The sequence below is a fragment of the Hemitrygon akajei genome, chromosome 20, assembly GCF_048418815.1.
Source record: "Hemitrygon akajei chromosome 20, sHemAka1.3, whole genome shotgun sequence".
Classification (NCBI taxonomy): Eukaryota; Metazoa; Chordata; class Chondrichthyes; order Myliobatiformes; family Dasyatidae; genus Hemitrygon; species Hemitrygon akajei.
The window spans coordinates 8723738-8731622 of record NC_133143.1 but is presented as its reverse complement, the minus strand read 5'-3'; positions in this window follow the sequence as shown (position 1 = coordinate 8731622).

The following is a 7885-nucleotide window of genomic DNA, read 5'->3' as shown; positions in this document are numbered from 1 at the left end:
TAACACTGTGTCCTGCGTTCTGCATCTGTAACACTGTGTTCTGCATTCTGTATCTGTATCACTGTGTTCTGCGTTCTATATCTGTAACACTGTGTTCTGCACTCTATATCTGTAACACTGGGTTCTGCACTCAGTATCTGTAACACTGTGTTCTGCACTCTGTATCTGTAACTCTGTGTTCTGCATTCTGTATCTGTAACACTGTGTTCTGCACTCTGTATCTGTAACACTGTGTTCTGCGTTCTGTACCTATAACACTGTGTCCTGCGTTCTGCATCTGTAACACTGTGTTCTGCGTTCTGTATCTGTAACACTGTGTTCTGCGCTCAGTATCTGTAACACTGTGTTCTGCACTCTGTATCTGTAATACTGTGTTCTGCGTTCTGTATCTGTAACACTGTGTTCTGCGTTCTGTATCTGTAACACTGTGTCCTGCGTTCTGTATCTGTAACACTGTGTTCTGCGTTCTGTAGCTGTAACACTGTGTTCTGCGTTCTGTATCTGTAACATTGTGTTCTGCACTCTGTATCTGTAACACTGTGTTCTGCATTCTGTATCTGTAACACTGTGTTCTGCGTTCTGTACCTGTAACATTGTGTTCTGCGTTCTGTATCTGTAACACTGTGTTCTGCGTTCTGTATCTGTTACACTGTGTTCTGCATTCTGTTTTCCCTTTGCACAACTTGTATATGGAAAGGTCTGTGTGAATGGCACACACAAGCTTTTCACTGTATTTTGATACAAGTGACAATAATAAACATACTAACAATGCTGATTGCCAAGATTATGAAAGTATTTACCTGGGAAATTGACCAGTATGATAAGCTAACTTTCTACTCTGAAATAGGGATAAATGCAGATACCTCCATTACAGGCCAATGGAAACTACACTAGATGTTCAGTAAGTGTCAAACTTGCCTGTTTGTAACAAGCCTGTGTTAGCTAGGGATTGGCCCGCTTAAGGACATTTGTGCTCTTCCACTCACTGCCATTTGGCAACATGGCGCTGGCTGATGAGGTCACAGTGCCAGTGGAGTACAATCTATCATGGTCTTTTGGTTGGCCGGCTTGCCAATGAATTGGATCCTGATCGGTGCCATGGGATCAGTGGAAGTGTGCTGCAGGGAGAGACAGCTGAGCACGCATTTTATTTGTAACCGGCTGCAACTTTTCGGGTTTACTGAATGCTTAGTGTTTGTCTTGTAAATAAAAGGTTAACTTATTTACCAGCAGTGAGTGTCGCTGTTCCCATTCACCAAACCTGAGAACCTGATTTCACACAAGAACTGATGCTGCAAGCAGGTTTTGGTAACTGAACAGGATTAATATGATTAAAGGCAAAAATAAGAGTGAGAATTCCCCCCACCATATGAGGACTGCTGAGACCCGGGGTGGACCGACAACTGTGCATGACGTGGCTACTGGCCAACAGACTGGAGTCCCACAGGCTGAAATTGGGACAGCACATCATGCGTACTTAACAAGAGAGAAAGGGGAGCCAGAGGGGTGGGGGAGGCTGGAGAAGAGGAACAGAGAAGGACCTGGGGAGAATAATGCAATGGGATTCACCAAGACTACCATCAGACACTTCTCCACTAAGGAACTGGCAGAGCAGGGAGACAGGATTAGGCTGAAACCAAGAGACTCCCTGCCCACGTGGTGGGTGACGGGGAGCTGCTGGAGTGATTTTGTCCAGCAGAGAGGTGGGTGTCCTGGGGGTGCTGTCATCCTGTTACGAGTGTAACCATGTCCTGAGAGTTACACATGGCCATGGGCAGAGTGATAGTGGTAGTTTAGTCAGGTATCCCTCACTCTTCCAGTGGGATTTGAAGCCCTGGGAGGAGTGGAGTAAGGGGACCAGAGCCCTTTCCCTATGGGGATCTGTGACCAAAGTGACAACCCGCTGGAGGGTCATGGGTGGGGTATTCAGTTAAAGCAGCAGCTCTCCATGAAAAGGGATTGGTGCTGCCCTTATTGGGACCCACAATAGAGGGTCAGATTATTGGAGATATTAGAGTATGTGAGGAGAGGTAGACAAGCTGCCGGGGGTGGGGGGGCTGGACCCGTGAGGAAATGCTTTTTGGCATGGGGCAGATCTGGGTTCCCAAGGAAGTATGTAGATGAGATTCCCACTCCCACCCTCTGCACCATGTTCTGCTAGAAGAAGAGGGACAAAGAGCCTGTTAGAGGAGAAGATTCACTCTCAAGTCCTCCCCACTGGAGATTCCTTCAGCCCCACACAACAGGATCCCTCCCATTTTGCTCAGGATTCCCTATATCCCTCACTGGAGGTTCTGCAAAAGACACTGGCAGGGGATGGGCCCTCCTGTAGGGATGGGGTCTAAGCTCCAGATGGATATGCTCGGCAGCCCTTTCCCAGACAGGGACCTACCCATCGCAGTACACTGGGGGAAGGAAATCTGTAGCATTGGATAACGCCAGTGGGCACTGATGCTGTGCACACCGTTGTTCCAGTTAACCCTGATAGCTGGCAGGGTCCCAGGGGTTGTTGTTCACTTCTCCCCACCCAGGAGGTTACTTCCCAGGCGGTCATGGGATCAGGACACGATTGTCTTGGTGGTGGCCTCCCGAGTGAATTCTGGGTATGAATGTACAGAGGGGTAGACTCCTGCAAGCAAGCAAGAGTCGTTTCACATTTGGGGTGGGGGTGGGGGGGGCCAAGGGAGAAGGTATTGGTGGGATTGGTCATGTGGGAACCTCACTGATCCTGCCAAACCCTCACCACGGTATCTAACACCATGCCGTGCAGGATCCCAGAAGGCACCAAGATAATCAGGGAAAATGGAGGCCGGGTGCTGGGGGTCATGCACCCCATACAGCCGCTCGGAGCGGCCAGTCGAACACATGGCCATCGACTGGAGACAGCTGATCGGGTATGTATCGCCCCTCACAGAGACTGTCCCAGGTGTATTGAGGACATAAGGATAGAGAGGGAACACATTAGCACTTGGTAGAGCGCCTTCTTCACCATTTCCTCTGAGTCCAGAGTCACGGGGCCAGAAAGCTTTTAGCTGGGAGGGTAGACACTACACTTTTCCACAGGGGTACGTCCACAGTCCCACTTTGTGCCACAGCATGATTGCTCAGGACCTGCAAGGGATACATTGTCTCTGTATCCCACTACATAGACACCATAGGAACCCTCAGAGAGGTAGTGAGGCAGGCCCTGGATAAGGTGATCAGCTTCCTGCAGGAAAGGAGTTGGTCCATCAATCCCGACAAGATACAGAGAACCAGCATGAATGGCCTGTTCATGGGCATGTGTTGGCACCTGCTCAGTAGGAGATGCCAGACTGGGCCAAGCTCGGGATCTTTGGTGCTGCTGTCCTCACCTACAAACAGGAGATGCAGTGCATTGTGGGGCGTCAGCACGTCCCCCACCTGACAATGATGCTGCACCCCCTGTACCAGGTCCCCCACCTGACAATGATGCTGCACCCCCTGTACCAGGTCTCCCACCTGATAATGATGCTGCACCCCCTGTACCAGGTCCCCCACCTGACAATGATGCTGCACCCCCTGTACCAGGTCTCCCACCTGACAATGATGCTGCACCCCCTGTACCAGGTCTCCCACCTGACAATGATGCTGCACCCCCTGTACCAGGTCCACCACCTGACAATGATGCTGCACCCCCTGTACCAGGTCCACCACCTGACAATGATGCTGCACCCCCTGTACCAGGTCCACCACCTGACAATGATGCTGCACCCCCTGTACCAGGTCTCCTACCTGACAATGATGCTGCACCCCCTGTACCAGGTCCACCACCTGACAATGATGCTGCACCCCCTGTACCAGCTCTCCTACCTGACAATGATGCTGCACCCCCTGTACCAGGTCCCCCACCTGACAATGATGCTGCACCCCCTGTACCAGGTCCCCCACCTGACAATGATGCTGCACCCCCTGTACCAGGTCCCCCACCTGACAATGATGCTGCACCCCCTGTACCAGGTCCCCCACCTGACAATGATGCTGCACCCCCTGTACCAGGTCCACCACCTGACAATGATGCTGCACCCCCTGTACCAGGTCCCCCACCTGACAATGATGCTGCACCCCCTGTACCAGGTCTCCCACCTGACAATGATGCTGCACCCCCTGTACCAGGTCCCCCACCTGACAATGATGCTGCACCCCCTGTACCAGGTCCCCCACCTGACAATGATGCTGCACCCCCTGTACCAGGTCCCCCACCTGACAATGATGCTGCACCCCCTGTACCAGGTCCACCACCTGACAATGATGCTGCACCCCCTGTACCAGGTCCCCCACCTGACAATGATGCTGCACCCCCTGTACCAGGTCTCCCACCTGACAATGATGCTGCACCCCCTGTACCAGGTCCCCCACCTGACAATGATGCTGCACCCCCTGTACCAGGTCCCCCACCTGACAATGATGCTGCACCCCCTGTACCAGCTCTCCCACCTGACAATGATGCTGCACCCCCTGTACCAGGTCCCCCACCTGACAATGATGCTGCACCCCCTGTACCAGCTCTCCCACCTGACAATGATGCTGCACCCCCTGTACCAGCTCTCCCACCTGACAATGATGCTGCACCCCCTGTACCAGGTCCCCACCTGACAATGATGCTGCACCCCCTGTACCAGGTCCCCCACCTGACAATGATGCTGCACCCCCTGTACCAGGTCCCCCACCTGACAATGATGCTGCACCCCCTGTACCAGGTCCCCCACCTGACAATGATGCTGCACCCCCTGTACCAGGTCCCCCACCTGACAATGATGCTGCACCCCCTGTACCAGCTCTCCCACCTGACAATGATGCTGCACCCCCTGTACCAGGTCCCCCACCTGACAATGATGCTGCACCCCCTGTACCAGTTCTCCCACCTGACAATGATGCTGCACCCCCTGTACCAATTCCCCCACCTGACAATGATGCTGCACCCCCTTTACCAATTCCCCCACCTGACAATGATGCTGCACCCCCTGTACCAGGTCCACCACCTGACAATGATGCTGCACTCCCTGTACCAGGTCTCCCACCTGACAATGATGCTGCACCCCCTGTACCAGCTCTCCCACCTGACAATGATGCTGCACCCCCTGTACCAGCTCTCCCACCTGACAATGATGCTGCACCCCCTGTACCAGCTCTCCCACCTGACAATGATGCTGCACCCCCTGTACCAGGTCCCCACCTGACAATGATGCTGCACCCCCTGTACCAGGTCTCCCACCTGAAAATGATGCTGCACCCCCTGTACCAGGACCCCCAACTGACAATGATGCTGCACCCCCTGTACCAGGTCTCCCACCTGACAATGATGCTGCACCCCCTGTACCAGGTCCCCGCCCTGACAATGATGCTGCACCCCCTGTACCAGGTCCCCCACCTGACAATGATGCTGCACCCCCTGTACCAGGTCTCCCACCTGACAATGATGCTGCACACCCTGTACCAGGTCCCCCACCTGACAATGATGCTGCACCCCCTGTACCAGCTCTCCCACCTGACAATGATGCTGCACCCCCTGTATCAGGTCCCCCACCTGACAATGATGCTGCACCCCCTGTACCAGGTCCCCGCCCTGACAATGATGCTGCACCCCCTGTACCAGGTCCCCCACCTGACAATGATGCTGCACCCCCTGTACCAGGTCTCCCACCTGACAATGATGCTGCACACCCTGTACCAGGTCCCCCACCTGACAATGATGCTGCACCCCCTGTACCAGCTCTCCCACCTGACAATGATGCTGCACCCCCTGTACCAGCTCTCCCACCTGACAATGATGCTGCACCCCCTGTACCAGCTCTCCCACCTGACAATGATGCTGCACCCCCTGTACCAGCTCTCCCACCTGATAATGATGCTGCACCCCCTGTACCAGGTCCCCCACCTGACAATGATGCTGCACCCCCTGTACCAGCTCTCCCACCTGACAATGATGCTGCACCCCCTGTACCAGCTCTCCCACCTGACAATGATGCTGCACCCCCTGTACCAGCTCTCCCACCTGACAATGATGCTGCACCCCCTGTACCAGCTCTCCCACCTGACAATGATGCTGCACCCCCTGTACCAGCTCTCCCACCTGATAATGATGCTGCACCCCCTGTACCAGCTCTCCCACCTGACAATGATGCTGCACCCCCTGTACCAGCTCTCCCACCTGACAATGATGCTGCACCCCCTGTACCAGGTCCCCCAACTGACAATGATGCTGCACCCCCTGTACCAGGTCTCCCACCTGACAATGATGCTGCACCCCCTGTACCAGCTCTCCCACCTGACAATGATGCTGCACCCCCTGTACCAGGTCTCCCACCTGACAATGATGCTGCACCCCCTGTACCAGGTCCCCCACCTGACAATGATGCTGCACCCCCTGTACCAGGTCCCCCACCTGACAATGATGCTGCACACCCTGTACCAGGTCTCCCACCTGACAATGATGCTGCACCCCCTGTACCAGGTCTCCCACCTGACAATGATGCTGCACCCCCTGTACCAGGTCCCCCACCTGACAATGATGCTGCACCCCCTGTACCAGGTCCCCCACCTGACAATGATGCTGCACCCCCTGTACCAGGTCTCCCACCTGACAATGATGCTGCACCCCCTGTACCAGGTCCCCCACCTGACAATGATGCTGCACCCCCTGTACCAGGTCCCCCACCTGACAATGATGCTGCACCCCCTGTACCAGGTCCCCCACCTGACAATGATGCTGCACCCCCTGTACCAGGTCCCCCACCTGACAATGATGCTGCACCCCCTGTACCAGCTCTCCCACCTGACAATGATGCTGCACCCCCTGTACCAGGTCCCCCACCTGACAATGATGCTGCACCCCCTGTACCAGCTCTCCCACCTGAGAAATGATGCTGCACCCCCTGTACCAGGTACCCCACCTGACAATGATGCTGCACCCCCTGTACCAGGTCCCCCACCTGACAATGATGCTGCACCCCCTGTACCAGCTCTCCCACCTGATAATGATGCTGCACCCCCTGTACCAGGTCCACCACCTGACAATGATGCTGCACTCCCTGTACCAGGTCTCCCACCTGACAATGATGCTGCACCCCCTGTACCAGCTCTCCCACCTGACAATGATGCTGCACCCCCTGTACCAGCTCTCCCACCTGACAATGATGCTGCACCCCCTGTACCAGGTCCCCCAACTGACAATGATGCTGCACCCCCTGTACCAGGTCTCCCACCTGACAATGATGCTGCACCCCCTGTACCAGGTCTCCCACCTGAAAATGATGCTGCACCCCCTGTACCAGGACCCCCAACTGACAATGATGCTGCACCCCCTGTACCAGGTCTCCCACCTGACAATGATGCTGCACCCCCTGTACCAGGTCCCCCACCTGACAATGATGCTGCACCCCCTGTACCAGGTCCCCCACCTGACAATGATGCTGCACCCCCTGTACCAGGTCTCCCACCTGACAATGATGCTGCACACCCTGTACCAGGTCCCCCACCTGACAATGATGCTGCACCCCCTGTACCAGCTCTCCCACCTGACAATGATGCTGCACCCCCTGTACCAGCTCTCCCACCTGACAATGATGCTGCACCCCCTGTACCAGCTCTCCCACCTGACAATGATGCTGCACCCCCTGTACCAGCTCTCCCACCTGATAATGATGCTGCACCCCCTGTACCAGGTCCCCCACCTGACAATGATGCTGCACCCCCTGTACCAGCTCTCCCACCTGACAATGATGCTGCACCCCCTGTACCAGCTCTCCCACCTGACAATGATGCTGCACCCCCTGTACCAGCTCTCCCACCTGACAATGATGCTGCACCCCCTGTACCAGCTCTCCCACCTGACAATGATGCTGCACCCCCTGTACCAGCTCTCCCA